At 45.9% G+C, this 22,123-nt stretch overlaps 1 protein-coding gene across 1 annotated transcript in view; it reads left to right on the top strand.

Moving 5' to 3' along the window:
* LOC121568438 (glutamate receptor ionotropic, kainate 4-like) overlaps positions 1 to 22,123 on the top strand; it is a 180,740-nt gene that overhangs the window by 115,997 nt on the left and 42,620 nt on the right. The gene's annotated exons all lie outside the window — the stretch shown is intronic.

The raw sequence follows: 22,123 nt of genomic DNA, 5'->3' as shown, positions 1-22,123 counted from the left end.
CGTACTGGGAACACACACCACTGGCCTTGTGCGGGAATCAGGACTGGGTTTCCTCATAAACCTCTGCTCCCTCTGCTGCCTAACCAGTTCCTCTCGCCGTGCCTCCACACTCTCCTTCTCCCTCGTGACCAATAGCCCCCGTAACCTGGCGGCCTCCTCTGCTAACCGGCTGAACCGCTCTATCGCGGCCTCCTGCTGCCTCGTCGTCCACGGCGTGAGCCCCCCCCTAAAATGTTTTGGGGCTTGTCTCTCCCCCATGAACATGGCCTCCATGCCTCTCGCCAGACTCTCTCTCCTCTCCTCCCAAGTCCATCCTCTCTCCTCTTCACGCTGCTTGATCCAGTCGTGGTGGGATCTTCTGTCACGATCGTCGATAGATGAAGCGGACCAAGGCGCAGCGTGATAAGCGTACATACTTTATTGTGTACACACACGAACCAAAACAACAAACGAACGATACGTGAAGTCCTAGGTTACAACACAAAACCATACGGAACAAGATCCCACAATGACTAGTGAAAACAGGCTGCCTAAATATGGTTTCCAATCAGAGACAACGATCAACAGCTGCCTCTGATTGGGAACCACCCTGGCCAACATAGATCTAACCGATCTAGAACGAAAACCATAGCAAACAAAACATAGAAAATCCACACCCTGGCTCAACAATTAAGAGTCCCCAGAGCCAGGGCGTGACAATATAAGAATAATGTCCATTCATAATAGGTATTTGTTTCACCGAATATTACACTAATACACTGACGGTCAAATAGAATCATTGCATTCTTCATTAAAAAAAAGAAAATGAGGAATTCTGCATGGTTTAGACACAGTGACAGTCCTTCCCTTTGCTCCTCGACTAGTGGGTACATTTCCCACAATCCCTTGTGCTCCCACTCACAGACAGTGATGCCAGTGATCAATCATCATCTCAGTTTCAAGTATGGCACCCCCTAGCCCATACTACACCTACTCTGCCCTAACCCACCCCCCCACCCAAAAAAACCCAACAACATACAGTATACACACACGCACACATACAGTTGGAATGGTTCATATTTTCCGGTAGAAATGGCTGTAATCCTGGCCACCCATTGGTTGATCCATTAATGTGTGTGTGTGTGTGTGTGTGTGTGTGTGTGTGTGTGTGTGTGTGTGTGTGTGTGTGTGTGTGTGTGTGTGTGTGTGTGTGTGTGTGTGTGTGTGTGAGTGTGTGTGTATATAATGAGCTGTACAGTATAAAGAAGACGTAGCTCTGTGGAGCCCTACACAGGTCTTCAGTAGGATTAAGCTGTAAACACAGTTTTTCCAGATTTATATAAATGGGCAATATAATTCAACCTGCTCTGTTAATGCAGACATAACTCAGCCCTTGTTTCTTACAAATTACAACGTAGTGTAGTTTGGGAGGTAGAAATATGAGAACAATAAAATCACTTTTATGGGGTGCTTTGTTCGGCTGGCGGCTAGGTGCCTGTTGAGTGATCTCATTGGTCCACAGAGGAGCCCTGTGTGGGTGTGTGCATTTGTGTGCCTGCACGTGCGTGCATTTGCCTGGGTGTGGACCAATGCAAGTGCCCTTCAGACAGTGTGAGTGAGCGACGGGCCTTGCTTGTCAGGGCCTAACGCCAGCCTCTATGCCCCAGAGGCAGCAGAGCACTGTAGACCACGGCTGCCTGCATCCTGTCTGCCTCTGCCCGCCTCATGCCCGGCTGACGTGTGTCTGACAGCCGGCTGGGCAGTGGGCACACCTCTGGGCCAAAGAACAGACCTACCTGCCTGCCAGGCTTCACCCCCGCCACCACCACTGTCGACCCAGTCCAGCCGCTCCCTTCCCCCCTGCCCCCCACACCTCCATGCCTCCATGCCGGCTCTCCATGGATGGATCTCCATTGTCTTTATTGTGCTCATCGACAGAGAGCAACGAGCCAGCTATTAATTAGAGCGAGAGCGGGTGCTGGACTAATTGCAGGCAGCGACAGGCTGTTAGTGTAGTGCTCGGGTTTATTTGTTATTGTGTCTCTGTCTCCTGCAAGGGGTTTGGTTGGTTGGTTGGCTGAGAGAGAGAGGAGAAGAGAGGCCTCTTCCTGGCGAGGGGCGATTTCCTAATTAAGTTTGGTAATGGAGGCTGTTCATCAAGGCCTGGGAATGAAGCACCTGAGGAAAGGGGAAGAGACACCATGATAGGGCTGCAGAGTGGGGAGGTGTTTTATGTCCAACAATAAAAAAAAAAGTAAAACCACCCGCAGACCAAATTCGGCCCTCGGACCGTTAGTAGATGTTAGGGCAGAGTGGGGAGGCTATAATGTGTTAGGGCATAGTGGAGAGGCTATAGAGCAGGGTTGCCCAACTGGCGGGCCACCTGCCGAATTTGGCCAGCGGGTGATTTTATTTGGCCCCCCCAAGTTCTCTGAGCAAAACAAAAAGTATACTTTTTTATATTATTTTCTATTGTTAGACATAAAATAATGTAAGAACACCAGCTCCAAGCGATTTTAATTTTGGAAATCTGTTCCAAGTATTCCCATGCATAACAGAGAGATATATGTGATCGTATACAAATGTAAGCAACTTTCGAAAGTATTATGTTTTAGTCAATTATTAAATCTGTTTGGGCTTCTTGCGGTTAATTTGCAATCTACAAATTAATTGTAATTATGTTCCCGGCCCCTCACCATCCTCTCAAGAAAAAATCGTTATGCGGCTGAATCTAGTTCATGATCCCTGCTATAGAGGGTGTTAGGGCAGAGTAGGGAGGCTAGACTGTGTTAGGGCAGAGTAGGGAGGCTAGACTGTGTTAGGGCAGAGTAGGGAGGCTAGACTGTGTTAGGGCAGAGTAGGGAGGCTAGACTGTGTTAGGGCAGAGTAGGGAGGCTAGACTGTGTTAGGGCAGAGTAGGGAGGCTAGACTGTGTTAGGGCAGAGTAGGGAGGCTAGACTGTGTTAGGGCAGAGTAGGGAGGCTAGACTGTGTTAGGGCAGAGTAGGGAGGCTAGACTGTGTTAGGGCAGAGTGGGGAGGTTAGACTGTGTTAGGGCAGAGTAGGGAGGCTAGACTGTGTTAGGGCAGAGTAGGGAGGCTAGACTGTGTTAGGGCAGAGTATGGAGGATAGACTGTGTTAGGGCAGAGTAGGGAGGCTAGACTGTGTTAGGGCAGAGTATGGAGGATAGACTGTGTTAGGGCAGAGTAGGGAGGCTAGACTGTGTTAGGGCAGAGTATGGAGGATAGACTGTGTTAGGGCAGAGTAGGGAGGCTAGACTGTGTTAGGGCAGAGTAGGGAGGCTAGACTGTGTTAGGGCAGGGTAGGGAGGCTAGACTGTGTTAGGGCAGAGTAGGGAGGCTAGACTGTGTTAGGGCAGAGTAGGGGAGGCTAGACTGTGTTAGGGCAGAGTAGCGAGGCTAGACTGTGTTAGGGCAGAGTGGCGAGGCTAGACTGTGTTAGGGCAGAGTAGGGAGGCTAGACCGTGTTAGGGCAGAGTAGGGAGGCTAGACTGTGTTAGGGCAGAGTAGGGAGGCTAGACTGTGTTAGGGCAGAGTAGGGAGGGCTAGACTGGGTTAGGGCAGAGTAGGGAGGCTAGACTGTGTTAGGGCAGAGTAGGGAGGCTAGACTGTGTTAGGGCAGAGTGGCGAGGCTAGACTGTGTTAGGGCAGAGTGGCGAGGCTAGACTGTGTTAGGGCAGAGTAGGGAGGCTAGACTGTGTTAGGGCAGAGTAGGGAGGCTAAACTGTGTTAGGGCAGAGTAGGGAGGCTAGACTGTGTTAGGGCAGAGTAGGGAGGCTAGACTGTGTTAGGGCAGAGTAGGGAGGCTAGACTGTGTTAGGGCAGAGTAGGGAGGCTAGACTGTGTTAGGGCAGAGTGGCGAGACTGTGTTAGGGCAGAGTGGCGAGGCTAGACTGTGTTAGGCCAGAGTAGGGAGGCTAGACTGTGTTAGGGCAGAGTAGGGAGGCTAGACTGTGTTAGGGCAGAGTAGGGAGGCTAGACTGTGTTAGGGCAGAGTAGGGAGGCTAGACTGTGTTAGGGCAGAGTAGGGAGGCTAGACTGGGTTAGGGCAGAGTAGGGAGGCTAGACTGTGTTAGGGCAGAGTAGGGAGGCTAGACTGTGTTAGGGCAGAGTAGGGAGGCTAGACTGTGTTAGGGCAGAGTAGGGAGGCTAGACTGTGTTAGGGGCAGAGTAGGGAGGCTAGACTGTGTTAGGGGCAGAGTAGGGAGGCTAGACTGTGTTAGGGGCAGAGTAGGGAGGCTAGACTGTGTTAGGGGCAGAGTAGGGAGGCTAGACTGTGTTAGGGCAGAGTAGGGAGGCTAGACTGTGTTAGGGCAGAGTAGGGAGGCTAGACTGTGTTAGGGCAGAGTAGGGAGGCTAGACTGTGTTAGGGCAGAGTAGGGAGGCTAGACTGTGTTAGGGCAGAGTGGCGAGGCTAGACTGTGTTAGGGCAGAGTGGGGAGGCTAGACTGTGTTAGGGCAGAGTGGGGAGGCTAGACTGTGTTAGGGCAGAGTAGGGAGGCTAGACTGTGTTAGGGCAGAGTAGGGAGGCTAGACTGTGTTAGGGCAGAGTAGGGAGGCTAGACTGTGTTAGGGCAGAGTAGGGAGGCTAGACCGTGTTAGGGCAGAGTGGGTTGGCTATAGACTGTGTTAGGATAGAGTGGGGAGGCTAGTGTGTTAGGCCAGAGTAGGTTGGCTATTAGTGTTAGGGCAGAGTGGGAAGGCTATTAGTGTTAGGGCAGAGTGGGTTGGCTATTAGTGTTAGGGCAGAGTGGGTTGGCTATTAGTGTTAGGGCAGAGTGGGTTGGCTATTAGCGTTAGGGCAGAGTGGGTTGGCTATTAGTGTTAGGGCAGAGTGGGAAGGCTTTAGAGCACATGTGTCAAACTCATTCCACAGGGGGCCGAGTGTCAGCGGGTTTTCGCTCCACCCTTGTACTTGATTGATGAATTAAGGTCACTAATTGGTAAAGATCTCCCCTCACCTGGTTGTCTAGGTCTTAGTTGAAAGGAAAAAACAAAAACCTGCAGACACTAGGCCCTTCCTGGAATGAGTTTGACACCCCTGCTTTAGTGTGATGGGACTACAGTGGGCTTTTAGATCTCTGTGTGTGGAGGCCACTGCCACTGTGATTTGACCCACGACCTCTAGCACCCACTACAAACACTCTTCCCTCCTAAGAACTAGTGATTAAGTTGTTGTTAAGTGAGTACAGGCAGGATTTTTTGTGGGATACTGTATGTGTGGGGTGAATATTTTGACCACTGTGAGGTACGATGGTATAACTTTATTGGTTCTAGCGTCATTGGTTCCAGCTATATAGAACATTTAGATGCAGTATGGTGAAGGCCAACTGTTGAATGATGACCATAGAGTTAGGAATTAGAATACTAGGATTAGTATTGGTCAACCATTGCACACCAGTGCTGTGATATTGTGTGTAATAATGTATCTGCACTGTACAGTATGTGTGTTAGCTAGCTAGCCAGCCAGTTTAAGAGGAATGATTCCATTAATTTTTCAAATTAACTGCCAATATGCCAACATTCCATTCAAACAATGCAGTCAATCCACAGCCATACGCTGGCTGAAATCAATCGATGTTAGGACTTAGACAGGTTGTAAATGCAACAAATACTGATATTGTATCATATAATATCACTCACAGCTTTCCAAGAAAACAAAACAATTTACATTTATGGTCTGTTTACATAGATTTTAGAGGCTATTTAGACAGAAAATTGTTATAAAACCTGTAAACTGTATTTATAATTAATTATATGACAATATTTTAAGTTAACAATAATTCTATTACACTATTTCTGATATATCATATGCCTTAATTTTCTTTTCTTGCATAAGTAAAATCTGGATTATGCCTCTACTGCTATTCATTCCAATTAGACTGGTTTCGATTTCTCCCGGACCAATAGTCCCAGTCAGTATTAGATAGAGGGTGCGTTCATAAATTCACTCTGGCTGTCTACTCCAATTTCAGAGCACTCTCGTCTGAGTGTGCCAGAGCGCAGAATATCTGATGAATTTACGAACACGCAATACCTGTTGAATATGACCGGTGTCAGTAAACATCAGCAAAAAAACATAATTTAATTGTTGCCAGCAGAACAGTTACAGTTACCAATGCTCTAGATAACATGAAAACAGCCTAACCAGCTCTACTAGAGCGAGTAAAATTGTCAGAGTGAGGTGTTCTCTCATTTGAGTAAGTAGCTAGCAAGCTAGCCAACTTTAGCCAGTTAGCTTCGGTGCTTGACTGCTGTTGTAAGGTCAGAACGCTCGGATCAACCCTACTCTTCGGCCAGAATTTACGAACGGACAATCTGACAACGCTCTGAATTTACGAAAGCCCAGAGCGCACTCTGAGCGCACTATGGCTCTCCAGAGTGAATTTACGAATACACCCAGAATGTCGTGGCCCCGCCCACCTGTGGGGAAAACAACCTGTGGTTACCTAGGTGACCCCACTGGCTCACAACAAAAACTTGACCTTTTTCAAATGCAATTTTCTTGTTGTGTGCTTGTTTTAGTCAATTATAAAAGTACATTTAAGAAAAGTACAACATGTCCAAAGATAACTTTTTAACATTTTCTGCTCCCGAGCGTTCTCACTACTTAGAAAAACATAATATTGTAGGGCTTCTCTCATGACAGTGCTAGCTACCTACCGACCGGAACGTTAAGCTAGCCAAGACCAACAACACAAACAAACTGACTATACAGCTACAAGTAGTGAGTGGAGTTACAAACAGACTATACTAAACAAAGTAAATGTCTTACCTCAGATTAAAAATTTTCCACACACATAAACTACATGACCAACAGTATGTGGACACCTGCTTGTCGATCACCTCATTCCAAACTCATGGGCATTAATATGGAGTTGGTCCCCCCTTTACTGCTATAACAGCCTCCACTCTTCTGGGAAGGTTTTCCACTAGATGTTGGAGCATTGCTGCTGGGACTTGCTTCCATTCAGCCACAAGAGCATTAGTGAGGTCAGACACTGATGTTGGGCGATTAGGCTTGGCTCGCAGTCGGTGTTCCAATTCATCCCAAAGATGTTTGATGGGGTTGAGGTCAGGGCTCTGTGCAGACCAGTCAAGTCCTTCCACACCGATCTTGACAAACCATTTCTGTATGGACCTCGCTTTGTGCACGGGGGCATTGTCATGCTGAAACAGGAAAGGGCCTTCCCCAAACTCTTGCCACAAAGTTGGAAGCACAGAATCGTCTAGAATGCCATTGTATGCTGTAGTGTTAAGATTTCCCTTCACTGGAACTAAGGGGCCTAGCCCGAACCATGAAAAACAGCCCGAGACCTTTATTCCTCCTCCACCAAACTTTACAGTTGGCACTATGCATTGGGGCAGGTAGCGTTCTCCTGGCATCCGCCAACCCAGATTTGTCCGTCGGACTACCAGATGGTAAAGAGTGATTCAACACTCCAGAGAACGCGTTTCCACTGCTCCAGAGTCCAATGGTGATGAGCTTTACAGCACTCCAGCCGACGCTTGGCATTGCGCATGGTGATCTTAGGCTTGTGTGCAGCTGCTCGGCCATGGAAACCCATTTCATGAAGCTCCCGATGAACAGTTATTGTGCTGACGTTGCTTTCAGAGGCAGTTTGGAACTCGGTAGTGAGTGTTGCAACCAAGGACAGACGATTTTTACGCGCTACGTGCTTCAGCACTCAGCAGTCCCGTTCTGTGAGGTTGTGTTGCCTACCACTTCGCGGCTGAGCCATTGTTGGTACTAGACGTTTCCACTTCACAATAACAGCACTTACAGTTGACCGGGGCAGCTCTAGCAGGGCAGAAATTTGACGAACTGATTTGTTGGAAAGGTGGCATCCTATGAAAGTCACAGCTCTTCAGTAAGGCCATTCTATTGCCAATGTTTGTCTATGGAGATTGCATGACTGTGTGCTCGATTTTATACACCTGTCAGCAACGGGTGTGGCTGAAATAGCCGAATCCACAAATTTGAAGGGGTGTCCACATACTTTTGTATATATAGTGTAGCTATTAGCTACGTGTAGCCTACTTGGACACCGGGTCCCCACATTTCCCACTTTCCCACGCCGAATAGCCTGAAGCCAACGGGCTCTTCTCGCAGGCTCTATATCCCTACGTGGGAGCATTGCAAAATGTAGGTCGGGATTTTTGACCTGGTTACTACATTGAACAACACAGCAGCTTTTCGGCATGTTTTGTTATTTCTGTATAACTAAAACGAAATTTGCTCTTTTACAATGGGGGTCAATGGGAAATTATGTTTTTTTCCCCCAATGTCTGGGCGTGGTCGAGGGCAATTCCTTCTTATGACGTGAATATCGACAGAGTATATGGCTGCCATTTTCACCCAATTCTGGAACTTTGAGGGTTTATGAAATAGCCGCTCTAGTAATTGAATAGGATCTCTATGGCTATGACTTACCTGTATGTTAAAGGATAACAGTACCTATAACAGTACCTGTAGGCTTAGTAGAATGGTTGAAGGTGAACAACTCTAACTAGCTGGTATATAGTTTGTTGACTGCATGTATCTCAAGGCACAACTTGCCCTTGTAATCCACACAAGCAAGGTTATTCACAAGTAAACCCAACAGAGGAAAAAAGTGGGGGAGAGATAAAGCAAGGCCACTCTGAGTCAACACGGGGAAGAGGAACTTTGCACAGTGGGCCACTTTAATCTACATCAAATTATTTGAGTTCTGTTATTTACAGAGCGTCCGCACTTCTAGGGTAAATACCCCCATTTTGTATTCCACATTTTTATATTGGATTTATTAACTTTTTCCTGTCGGCGGCGTTCCCCGTTTATTACGCCAATCTACCTTTCTTCTCCGCTCTCCTTTATCACTGGAGAGTCTGAGAACTCAATAAGCTGCTGTGGCAGTGGCTTGCAGCGGCACTCAATTCAATTTATATCTCTGACTGCTGCTGCGGCACATGGAGGAGGGGAGCTTGACACTCCACACAGGCAGACAGCACAGCAGCAGGGCAGTCTGACACTTTAAAAAGCTCCGGCCTCATGACGGTTCCATGTGGCGTAGTCGCCCACGACTCCACCGGAAAATGAGCGTCTCTTTGAGCAGGACTGACAGACGTAGCTTGGGCTAATGTGCCAGTGTGGTGGCTGGGGTTCGGGCTGACACCTTTATAATGCTCTGAGGGCTAAGCCGCTCCCATTCAAGTCCCCCAATTAGGTACTCTCTGGGTGATATCTTTGTGTGAAAGGACGGTTCCTTTTTAAATGCACACATGCACAGCACTCAGAGCTGAATGAGGCACAGATAGAGCCTGATTACGTAATAAATACTTTTTTAGAGCTTGAGAAGAGGTGGAGATGGATTACATGTAGGTTTCACAGTTGCTATGTATTAGGTTTCATTCATTGATACTGGCAAAGCAGCCAAGGATAATCATTTTATACTGCAAACTAATATGGGTTTTGGGGTATGTACTATGCTCTTGAGAATTATCTTGGTATGAGACCCAAGTACAGTAGGCAACAGTATTGACAATTGAACAAGTAGCACTAGCCTCCTGTACAGTATTGAGAATGGAACAAGTAGCACTATCCTCCTGTACAATATTGACAGTGGTGGAAAAAGTACTAAATTGTCATACTTGAGTAAAAGTAAAGATACCTTAATAGAAAATTACTCAAGGAACTGGCAACCCTCCGGTCGCTGGCTCGCCTCTCTAAACAGTAGGTTACCTGCCGTCCCGAGTCTGCAGTAGAGATGGGCACAGGAGTGAAAATTAATTCCTGTCCCGTCTTATCCTATCAACTTTTTGCCCGTACTGTCCTGATCCCGCAGCAGTTCTATAACCCAGAACTTTCCTGTCCCGTCCCGATAAAAATCACTCCAATCCCTTGCTAATTTTTACGCACAGAAATAAGAAATAACTTCCTCCGTTAGCTGCTGGTCTGTCTGTCCACTGCTCTGCGTTTGAGTAGCCATAGCAACTGCTCCGTTTGCCTGCTGCTCAGTGCTCACGAGATAGTTGCCTGCACACACAGCTGATAACAACCACAGTACGTGATTTTGTAATGAAGGCAGCCCTTCTACGTACCCAGAGTCAGATGAACTCATGGATATGTGTTATTGTGTATGTCTCTGCGTGCATTTCATTTTGAAGGAACAATTGGACTTGACCGGTAGCGTTGTTAGTAGTAGAGCAGTTATGCCGCTTCAGGCCTCTTGTCACGCTCTCTGGTTGGTATGTGATTAAACCACAGCTTTTTTTACAAGCTTGGTTCCGTTGTTGTCAAAGACAACTCTATCAAATGTAGCTAAAACGTCGCTCTTTCCAATTTAATTATTTTGTTAGTGATGGGTCCTTGGCCGCAACGAGATGTTGAAATTCCTCTCTTAAAGGCTTTATCATTCACTGATGTATGTTGGCATCTGAGGTAAAGTATTGATTGGTGGCTACAACTGGAGGGAGGCGCGAGAGTGAGCCGACTATTCCTGTACTGCCCGTTCGATCCAACCTGTCCTGTCCCGAACTCGACTCTAGAACTTGACTCCCATTCCTGGCAGAATCCCACGGGACCCACAAGACTCATGGGAGTCCTTTTCCCATGTCAACCTCTAGTCTGCAGGACAGTTCTGAGAATAGAACAAAAAGTACTAGCCTCCAGACAGTATTTGCCTAATACCTTTTCCTCAGAGTGAAACTGGACATATACTGTACTTTAAATCCTAGCAGGAGACCGAGAGCATGTGTACCCAGGCACAGCCACTCATTGGCCCCTGAGGAGTCCGTCTCCACACCCAGTTCGACCACATACCACAGAAAGTAATCCTTTACCCCACTCACATTCACTACTTTCCAGCTCTAAAAAAGAGAAGACACTTTCCCCCAGCTGAATGTCATCATCTGACAAGGTCTTTACCCAGCTAATGAGATCGCTCCTGCTCCTCTAGCTCCTCTTTCTTTCCTCTCCTCTGACGTGAGGGCAGAGTTCTCTCTCTCCCTACCTCTCTCTCCCTCTCTCTCTCCCTCCCTCTGTCTCTTCTTTCCCAGAGTAATTGTGATGGAGCTGAAAGTGCTTCCTGGGGGTCAGTGTTAGCTTTGAGAACAGCATATATTTCCTGAAAAGAGATTCTGCAGACGCTTTCATTCACGTCCTTTGATTCTGATTTCAGAGATTAAAGATTGAAGCCGTTTTCTATAGCTCTGTGATTTTCCTGTGTGTTTTTTACTAACTGTAATTAAGCTGTCTGCTAGCTGTCTCTGAGTGAACATGGTTTTAATGCAGATTACAGTGCAAGTTTTGGACCACACTCACAGTGTCCTATGTGTCCATCTTTCTCGTCTCCCCCTCTGGCTCGCTCTCTCTGAGACATCACGCTCTTTCCTCTTTTGTTAGTTTGCAGGCAGATTGGAGATGGGGAATAGATCAAAAGCAGAATGGATGAGCTGTTTTGCAAGATCCCCCAGCCTTAGCGGATTTCAAGGCTGACTGAGACTTTGTATATGTGTGTGGGTGTGTGTGTGTGTGTGTGTACGCGCATGTGCGCACTGCGCATGCATGTGTGTGTGTGTGTGTTGTTGTCTACTCTATGCAATCCTATTAGGAGCCAGGGCTCGGCAGCAGAGTCACACTAGTAGAGACATGTCAGTATAGCCGTTACATAGACAGGTGTGTGTGTGGCCCGGTACTAGTGTTTCCTCCACTAGAAGATCATACAACATGCTCCCAGGAGAGGCAGGGACCCTCAGCAATGTTGATCCCTTCAGTCTGCTGCATCCTGTAGCACTTTATTTAACCTTTGTCTCCAACTAAGACCTGGTCCCTATCCATTCCCTGCTACTGTGTGGCAGAGAAAGAGACAGAAAGGGAAATTTGCTGAACAATCAGCTGTTTGGGGTCTGTGGTTTTTAAGGGACAATGGTTGGGAGGGCATCGTGTGTGTGTGGGTGTGTGTGCGTGTGCGTGCGTGGACATTGTGTGTTTGTGTTTCCACACCCGTGTGTGTGTTTGTGTGTGTGTGTGTGTGTGTGCCTGCGTGTGTGTGTAGAAAGGGGAATGGTGTGTGGCTCAGACGTGCGCTTTGAAGTGTTCAGGCGGCCGCTCGACTCCCTCTCTCAAACCAGTACTGGTGCTCGTTATACCAACAGATAACGTGACGCCGTGGCCACCACACCGATAATGCCAAATAATGAATGTGGAAAACTGGCTTTTGCATCGTGAAACTAACAAGAAATGTTTTTGTTCGCATGGTAGGCGGTGCAAATTGAAATTTTGATTATATTGAAAGGTCACGTCGTGAAAGCACATAAATGAGCCTGACCTTTTGGGCTGGCCTTTCCTTGACTGGTGTGGTCATTACTAGAGCGGAAATATAACAAAACCAAGTCAGCCGCACGCACACGCACACACACACACGCAGAACGTCTTTATTCTCTATAGCATACATTTCCACTAATGGTTCTTGAGATAACATTGTCGTTGTGTGTCTTGCGCTATTTTGATATGGAGCCATCTTTATTATGCGAAGCAAAGTGCACGTCTCTGTGTTAGCGAGGCAGCGTTTATTTCTGCAGTACTACAGGCTCAACTGGGCCCTGTTCAATAGGGAACACCGTACCAAGCGTTTCTTACTCGGTGGTGGAAAAAGGTACCCAATTGTCATACTTGAGTAAAAGTAAAGATACCTTAATAGAAAATGTACTCAAGTAAAAGTGAAAGTCACCCAGTAAAATACTACTTGAGTAAAAGTCTAAAAGTATTTGCTTTTAAATATACTTAAGTATCAAAAGTAAAAGTAAAAGTGTAAATCATTTCAAATTCCTTATATTAAGCAAACCAGACGGCACAATTATCTTGTTTTTTTAAATTACGGATAGCCAGGGGCACTCTCCAACACTCAGATATAATTTCAAACACAGCATTCGTGTTTAGTGAGTCCGCCAGATCAGAGGCAGTAGGGATGACCAGGGATGTTCTCTTGATAAGTGCGTGAATTGGACCATTTTCCTGTCCTGCTAAGCATTCAACATATAATGAGTACTTTTGGGTGTCAGGGAAAATGTATGGAGTAAAAAGTACATTATTTTCTTTAGGAATGTAGTAGTACTTTACATTATTTTTTACTTACTTTACACTACTATTCTTACTGGACAAGTTCACATAGTACCTCTCGTTCTGTTTCGTGCCTAATGAACATGACCCTGATTTATTTAATGAAGGTGAGACAGCTAGCATCACACAGCTCCTCTGGAAAACCACATCATGTACATTTCAACCTCTCTGACACATGCACACGCACACACACGCACACACACACACACACACACACACACACACACACACACACACACACACACACACACACACACACACACACACACACGCACACACACACACACACACACAGTCCTTATCCACCATCATAACCCAAATCCTTTAGCTACAGAGCGAAGGCTTGGGGTCTACATTACCCTATAAGAAACTGGTAGCGTAGCAGTAGCACCATAGCATGATATACGCATTTGTCGGAACACAGCCCTGCTTGCCATGTCCTAATGGATATGCTGGGTCTTTCAAAGTGAAATCTAGGAACGGTTTCTTTCCCTTGAGCAAGGGCCCTTATCTTGGGCCTATACCCTGTAATTTCAGGTGCCAGAGTGAGCCCGGGGTAATCCCTCACATGCTCCACTCCGCTACCCTGCTCTCTTCTGCTTCGCCTCACACCTTTCCATTGATTTGTTCTCTTCCTTTCTCTCTGCACTCTGCTCTGGTTCCTCAGTAACCAGAGCAGACTGCCACTCCTGGCTAGGACACTAATCTCCTCCTTTCTCTCTCTCTCTCGCTCTCTCTCTCTCTCTCTCTTGCTCTCTCTCTATCTCTTTCTCTCTCTCTATCTCTTTCTCTCGCTCTCTCAGCTCACACTTCTCCTGAGGAGTCACTGTGGAGAAAAGAAGTCCCGAACGGCTCAATCCGAATTACACATGCAGCTGTAGAGAGGCAGTTAGCTCGATTAGCATTTGAAGGGGTTGTATAGCTGTGCAGTAGGACTATTATGCTACTGTCTACAGGTGCAACACATCAGAACATAGGAGAAAGGGTTGAGAGAACTCAAGTTGGAACGCTTTGCTTAATCACTGTATTTTAATTGTTTTCTGATTCCACATCATTGGATCTTCAGTTTGAGGTATATAGAGGCAGTACGGGGATTGATTGACCACCATATTGTGCTTCGGCAAGATCGATCGACGTAATGATTGACACTCTCTCTCCACCTCGGGGGAAATGTTCTTGCAACACACTCGAGGCCAAAAGGATCACTTGTAACACCTTGTGACAAAGGAGCTACAAGGAAAATAACTTATCATTTGACGCTGATATTATATGGACCTGTCTGTGAAGAGTAATGACAGACATTGGTTACACCTCTGATTCATCATACTTCATTTTAATTAGCAGGATATGGGTGCCACTTAGACAATTACTCCCATTTACCTTGGCCGGTCCTCATGTCATGTTCTTGATTGTTGAAACAGCTGTTTTTAGTGCCACTCAAATATATTGTTACAGTCAGACAGGGAACATTGAGGAGTGAGGACATTGAACTGTTTCAATTGGCAGACACATTGTATGTATATGTATCAAATTGTCAAAAGTTTGACCGAACAGCTAAAGAACCATAACTTAAGGTTGTGTTAACCCACTGGGCTAAAGCCCTGGCATTAGCTCTGGGAGCTTACATGAGTCTTCAGGTATCAGGCAAGGCGTCTAATTAGACAAGCATAAGGTAGTTCACCAAACCACTTCTGTCTCATAGGCACACTAGATATATGTACGCCATGATCAGATCATTAGGCTTGTGTGTGTTTTGTATGAGTGTGTTTAAAGTGTGTATTCATGGTTAGGTGTGCGGTCACACTTGTGTCTCATCTCTACAGTGTTTGTGCAAGCTGCTGTGCGCTGCATTCCCTATTGTCATAGCTAGCTGAGTTGAGCAGAGGGCCACTCTCAGAGCAGTTCCTCCCTGTTGGCGGATGCCTGGGATCTCTTCCTGCTCTGAGCCTCCCACACATCCACGCACTCGCACAAATGTACTCACACAAACACGCACTCAGCCCCTCTATTTATGTCCCGGCAGCCTGCGGTGCCTCCCCGTCCTTACCCGTCAGCCCTTCTCCTCACTTACCCGTCAGCCCTTCTCCGCCCGTGCCTGGTGGTGCATTGCTGAGCCTCTGTCTTCCACAGCCTTCCACCACGACTCTCTACAGGGGAGATGCACTTGACAACTGATTGCACAAGCTGATTGCTGAACAATGTTCCGATAGATCCCAGCAATGTGCACGTTATTCTCCTCCCTTCCCCCGCCCAAACTCCCGGAAGCCATCGGCAGCTAGCGCAGCGTTGTTACGCCACTGTTTGTATTCCATTTCTGCATGGGAAGAATGGTAAACTTTCAAATGGAGTCTCTGATTATGTTAAGTGTGTAGAAAGGATTGGCGGCAATTTAGCCTTGAAAGAAACAATGTGGAAACTTTTCTTAGTCAAGTGAAGTTGAAAGACTTGAAAAAACAGAAAATCAGCAAGAATATTGTGATCTCCAAAAGTGTAAAGATGAATCATTGAATATCTACATGTGTTGAATGAATCACCTTGGATTACACAGTTTTTGTATAAATTAATCAGTGTCAGTGGTGTAAAGTACTTAAGTAAAAATAAATGTTTTGGGTATCTGTACTTTACTTAACTATTACATTTTTTTGACTACTTTTACTTATACTTCACTACATTCCTAAAGAAAATAATGTTTTTACTCCATACATTTTCTCTGACACTCAAAAGTACTCATTACATTTTGAATGCTTAGCAGGACAGGAAAATGGTCCAATTCACACACTTATCAGGAGAACAAGTGGTAATCTCTACTGCCTCTGATCTGGCGTATTCACTAAACACAAATGCATAATTTGAGTGTTGGAGAGTGCCTCTGGATAACTGAATACATTTTTTAAACAAGAAAATGGTGCCGTCTGCTTTGCTTAATATAAGGAATTTTAAATGATTTATACTTTTACTTTTGATACTTACATTTACATTTACGTCATTTAGCAGACGCTCTTATCCAGAGCGACTTACGTAAAAAAAATGTCATACCCCCTGTGGGAAACGAACCCACAACCCTGGCGTTGCAAACACCATGCTCTATCAACTGAGCTACATCCCTGCCGGCCATTCCCTCCCCTACCCTGGACGACGCTGGGCCAATTGCGCGCCGCCCCATGGGTCTCCCGGTCACGGCCGGCTACGACAGAGCCTGGATACGAACCAGGATCTCTAGTGGCACAGCTAGCACTGCGATGCAGTGCCTTAGACCACTGCGCCACTCAGGAGACTAAGTATATTTAGAACCAAATACTTTTAGACTTTTACTCAAGTAGTATTTTACTGGGTGACTTTAACTTTTGCTTGAGTAACTTTCTATTAAGGTATCTATACTTTTACTCAAGTATCATGAAACATGGCTTAAGCCTGATGAATTTACTGTGTTAAATGAGGCCTCACCTCCTGGTTACACTAGTGACCATATTCCCCGTGCATCCCGCAAAGGCGGAGGTGTTGCTAACATTTACGATAGCAAATTTCAATTTACAAAAAAAAAAATGGCGTTTTCGTCTTTTGAGCTTCTAGTCATGAAATCTATGCAGCCTACTCAATCACTTTTTATAGCTACTGTTTACAGGCCTCCTGGGCCATATACAGCGTTCCTCTCTGAGTTTCCTGAATTCCTATCAGACCTTGTAGTCATAGCAGATCATATTCTAATTTTTGGTGATTTTAATATTCACATGGAGAAGTCCACAGACCCACTCCAAAAGTCTTTCGGAGCCATCATCGACTCAGTGGGTTTTGTCCAACATGTCTCTGGACCTACTCACTGCCACAGTCATACTCTGGACCTAGTTTTGTCCCATGGAATAAATGTTGTAGATCTTAATGTTTTTCCACAAAATCCTGGACTATCGGACCACCATTTTATTACGTTTGCAATCGCAACAAATAATCTGCTCAGACCCCAACCAAGGAGCATCAAAAGTCGTGCTATAAATTCTCAGACAACACAAAAATTCCTTGATACCCTTCCAGACTCCTTCTGCCTACCCAAGGACGTCAGAGGACAAAAATCAGTTAACCACTTAACTGAGGAACTCAATTTAACCTTGCGCAATACCCTAGATGCAGTTGCACCCCTAAAAACGAAAAACATTTGTCATAAGAAACTAGCTCCCTGGTATACAGAAAATACCCGAGCTTTGAAGCAAGCTTCCAGGAAATTGGAACGGAAATGGCGCCACACCAAACTGGAAGTCTTCCGACTAGCTTGGAAAGACAGTACCGTGCAGTACCGAAGAGCCCTCACTGCTGCTCGATCATCCTACTTTTCCAACTTAATCGAGGAAAATAAGAACAATCCAAAATTTCTTTTTGATACTGTTGCAAAGCTAACTAAAAAGCAGCATTCCCCAAGAGAGGATGGCTTTCACTTCAGCAGTAATAAATTCATGAACTTCTTTGAGGAAAAGATCATGACCATTAGAAAGCAAATTACGGACTCCTCTTTGAATCTGCGTATTCCTCCAGGGCTTAGCTGTCCTGGATCTGCACAGCTCTGCGAGGGCCTGGGATCGGGAGAGACACTTAAGTGTTTTAGTACTATATCTCTTGACACAATGATGAAAATAATCATGGCCTCTAAACCTTCAAGCTGCATACTGGATCCTATTCCTACTAAACTGCTGAAGGAGCTGCTTCCTGTGCTTGGCCCTCCTATGTTGAACATAATAAACAGCTCTCTATCCACCGGATGTGTACCAAACTCACTAAAAGTGGCAGTGATAAAGCCTCTCTTGAAAAAGCCAAACCTTGACCCGGAAAATATAAAAAACTATCGGCCTATATCGAATCTTCCATTCCTCTCAAAAATTTTAGAAAAAGCTGTTGCGCAGCAACTCACTGCCTTTCTGAAGACAAACAATGTATACGAAATGCTTCAGTCTGGTTTTAGACCCCATCATAGCACTGAGACTGCACTTGTGAAGGTGGTAAATGACCTTTTAATGGCGTCAGACCGAGGCTCTGCATCTGTCCTCGTGCTACTAGACCTTAGTGCTGCCTTTGACACCATCGATCACCACATTCTTTTGGAGAGACTGGAAACCCAAATTGGTCTACACGGACAAGTTCTGGCCTGGTTTAGATCTTACCTGTCGGAAAGATATCAGTTTGTCTCTGTGAATGGTCTGTCCTCCGACAAATCAACTGTACATTTCGGTGTTCCTCAAGGTTCCGTTTTAGGACCACTATTGTTTTCACTATATATTTTACCTCTTGGGGATGTTATTCGAAAACATAATGTTAACTTTCACTGCTATGCGGATGACACACAGCTGTACATTTCAATGAAACATGGTGAAGCCTCAAAATTGCCCTCGCTAGAAGCCTGTGTTTCAGACATAAGGAAGTGGATGGCTGAAAACTTTCTACTTTTAAACTCGGACAAAACAGAGATGCTTGTTCTAGGTCCCAAGAAACAAAGAGATCTTCTGTTAAATCTGACAATTCATCTTGATGGTTGTAAAGTCGTCTCAAATAAAACTGTGAAGGACCTCGGCGTTACTCTTGACCCTGATCTCTCTTTTGACGAACATATCAAGACTGTTTCAAGGACAGCTTTTTTCCATCTACGTAACATTGCAAAAATCAGAAATTTTCTGTCCAAAAATGATGCAGAAAAAATTAATCCATGCATTTGTTACTTCTAGGTTAGACTACTGCAATGCTCTACTTTCCGGCTACCCGGATAAAGCACTAAATAAACTTCAGTTAGTGCTAAATACGGCTGCTAGAATCCTGACTAGAACCAAGAAATTTGATCATATTACTCCAGTGCTAGCTTCCCTACACTGGCTTCCTGTTAAGGCAAGGGCTGATTTCAAGGTTTTACTGTTAACCTATAAAGCGTTACATGGGCTTGCTCCTACCTATCTTTCCGAGTTGGTCCTGCCGTACATACCAATACGTACGCTACGGTCACAAGACCTTTAAGTCTTTACTGAAGACTTATCTCTTCAGTAGGTCATATGATTGAGTGTAGTCTGGCCCAGGAGTGTGAAGGTGAACGGAAAGGCTCTGGAGCAACGAACAGCCCTTGCTGTCTCTGCCAGGCCGGTTCCCCTCTCTCCACTGGGGTTCTCTGCCTCTAACCCTGTTACAGGGGCTGAGTCACTGGCTTGCTGGTGCTCTTTCATGCCGTCCCTAGGAGGGGTGCGTCACTTGAGTGGGTTGAGTTACTGACGTGATCTTCCTGTCTGGGTTGGCGCCCCCCTTGGTTTGTGCTGTGGTGGAGACCTCTGTGGGCTATACTCGGCCTTGTCTCAGGATTGTAAGTTGGTGGTTGAGGATATCCCTCTAGTGGTGCGGGGGGCTGTGCTTTGGCAGAGTGGGTGGGGTTATATCCTTCCTGTTTGGCCCTGTCCGGGGGTTTCTTCGGATGGGGCCACAGTGTCTCCGGACCGCTCCTGTCTCAGCCTCCAGTATTTATGCTGCAGTAGTTTATGTGTCGGGGGGCTGGGGTTAGTTGGTTATACCTGGAGTACTTCTCCTGTCTTATCCAGTGTCCTGTGTGAATTTAAGTATGCTCTCTCTAATTCTCTCGTTCTCTCTTTCTCTCTGAGAACCTGAGCCCTAGGACCATACGTCAGGACTACCGGGCATGCTGACACCTTGCTGTCCCCAGTCCGCCTGGCCTTGCTGCTATTCCAGTTTCAACTGTTCTGCCTGCGGTTACGAAACCCCTACCTGTCCCAGACCTGCTGTTTTCAACTCTTAATGATCGGCTATGAAAAGCCAACTGAGAGACCTGAGCCCTAGGACCATACGTCGGGACTACCGGCCGTGGTGACTCCTTGCTGTCCCCAGTCCGCCTGGCCTTGCTGCTATTCCAGTTTCAACTGTTCTGCCTGCGGTTATGGAACCCCTACCTGTCCCAGACCTGCTGTTTTCAACTCTTAATGATCGGCTATGAAAAGCCAACTGAGATTTATTCCTGATTATTATTTGACCATGCTTGTCACTTATGAACATTTTTGAACATCTTGGCATGGTTCTGTTATAATCTCCACCCGGCACAGCCAGAAGAGGACTGGCCACCCCTCATAGCCTGGTTCCTCTCTAGGTTTCTTCCTAGGTTTTGGCCTTTCTAGGGAGTTTTTCCTAGCCACCGTGCTTCTGCTTCTACACCTGCATTACTAGCTGTTTGGGGTTTTAGGCTGGGTTTCTGTACAGCACTTCGAGATATTAGCTGATGTACGAAGGGCTATATAAAATAAAATTGATTGATTGATTGATATCACAATTGGGTACTTTTTCCACCACTGATCAGTGTTTCACAAATAGATGCCAGTTGCTTCCAGATTATTAATAATATATACTGAACAAAAATAAAAACGCAACACGCAACAATTTCTACGATTTTACTGAGTTACAGTTCATATAAGGAATTCATTAGGCCCCAATCTATGGATTTCACATGACTGGGAATACAGATATGCATCTGTTGGTCACAGATACCTTAAATAAAAGATAGGGGCATGGATAAGAAAACCAGTCAGTATCTGGTGTGACCACCATTTGCCTCATGCAGCGCGACACATCTCCTTCACATAGAGTTGATCAGGCTGTTGATTGCGGCCTGTGGAATGTTGTCCCACTCCTCTTCAATGGCTGTGCGAAGTTGCTGGATATTGGCGGGAACTAGAAAACGCTGTCGTACACATAGATCCAGAGCATCCCAAACATGCTCAATGGGTGACATGTCTGGTGAGTATGCTGGCCATGGAAGAACTGGGAAATGTTCAGCTTCCAGGAATTGTGTCCTGGAACATGGGGCCGTGCATTATCATGCTGAAACATGAGGGGATGGCAGAGGATGAATGGTATTGATAAATGCAATTGTGTTAGTTGTCCATAGCTTATGCCTGCCCATACCAAAACCCCACCGCCACCATGGGGCACTCTGTTCACAACGTTGACATCAACAAACCGCTTGCCCACACGACCCTATACTTGTGGTCTGCGGTTGTGAGGCCGGTTGGACGCAATGCCAAATTCTCTAAAATGACGTTGGAAGCGGCTTATGGTAGAGAAATGAGCATTCAATTTTCTGCCAACAGCTTTGGTGGACATTCCTGCAGTCAGCATGCCAATTGCACGCTCCCTCAAAACTTGAGACATCTGTAGCATTGTGTTGTGTGACAAACCTGCACATTTTAGAGTGGCCTTTTATTGTCCCCAGCACAAGGTGCACCTGTGAAATGATTATGCTGTTTAATCAGCTTCTTGAGATACAAATATGTCAGGTGGATGGATTATCTTGGCAAAGGAGAAATGCTCACTAACAGGGATGTAAACAAATGTGTGCTCAACATTTTAGAGAAATACGCTTTTTGTGCATCATTTCTGGGATCTTTTATTTCAGCTCATGAAACATGGGATCAACACTTTACATGTTGCGTTTATATTTTGGTTCAGTATACTTGAAAGGAAGGGTTTAGTGCGCATGGAGGGCATTGATATCGCACAATCTTCAAGAAGCAATTTCAAGCACTCAATATGTACTGTCATATATGCCATTAAGCAGTCAGTGTCAACGCTTTTCTACAATTGCTGTCCCTGACAATACACACTATAAATCAGTATCAAGGATTTTCTACATGACATACATATAAAGGCATAGGCTATTATGTGTCAGTCAGTCAAATATAGGTGGGATAATGGCCAAGATTGTTCCATTCCTCTCATTGCCTTGTACTGGTAGGGGATGATAAATTAACCAATACCTCAACAAAAGGCATTAAGCAGAGAACCCAATGAACCATACTGCTTTGCAATTACAATGCAAACGAAAAGTTAGGCGTGATGCAGCACCGCCACTGAGCGACATGCGTGTTGGGGTGGGGACAGGCAAGATTGGATGGCCGTACAAGGCCCTGTTGGAGGTGTGCAAGGAGAAGTGGTGGAAGGGCGCCAGCCGAGCTCTAATGGTAAAGAGGACATTGGCTCGCTTCAGAGAATTTGGTGTCATTGAG

This window comes from Coregonus clupeaformis, chromosome 6 (assembly GCF_020615455.1).
Source record: "Coregonus clupeaformis isolate EN_2021a chromosome 6, ASM2061545v1, whole genome shotgun sequence".
In the NCBI taxonomy this organism is placed as follows: Eukaryota; Metazoa; Chordata; class Actinopteri; order Salmoniformes; family Salmonidae; genus Coregonus; species Coregonus clupeaformis.
This window is presented reverse-complemented; position numbering and strand designations above follow the sequence as displayed.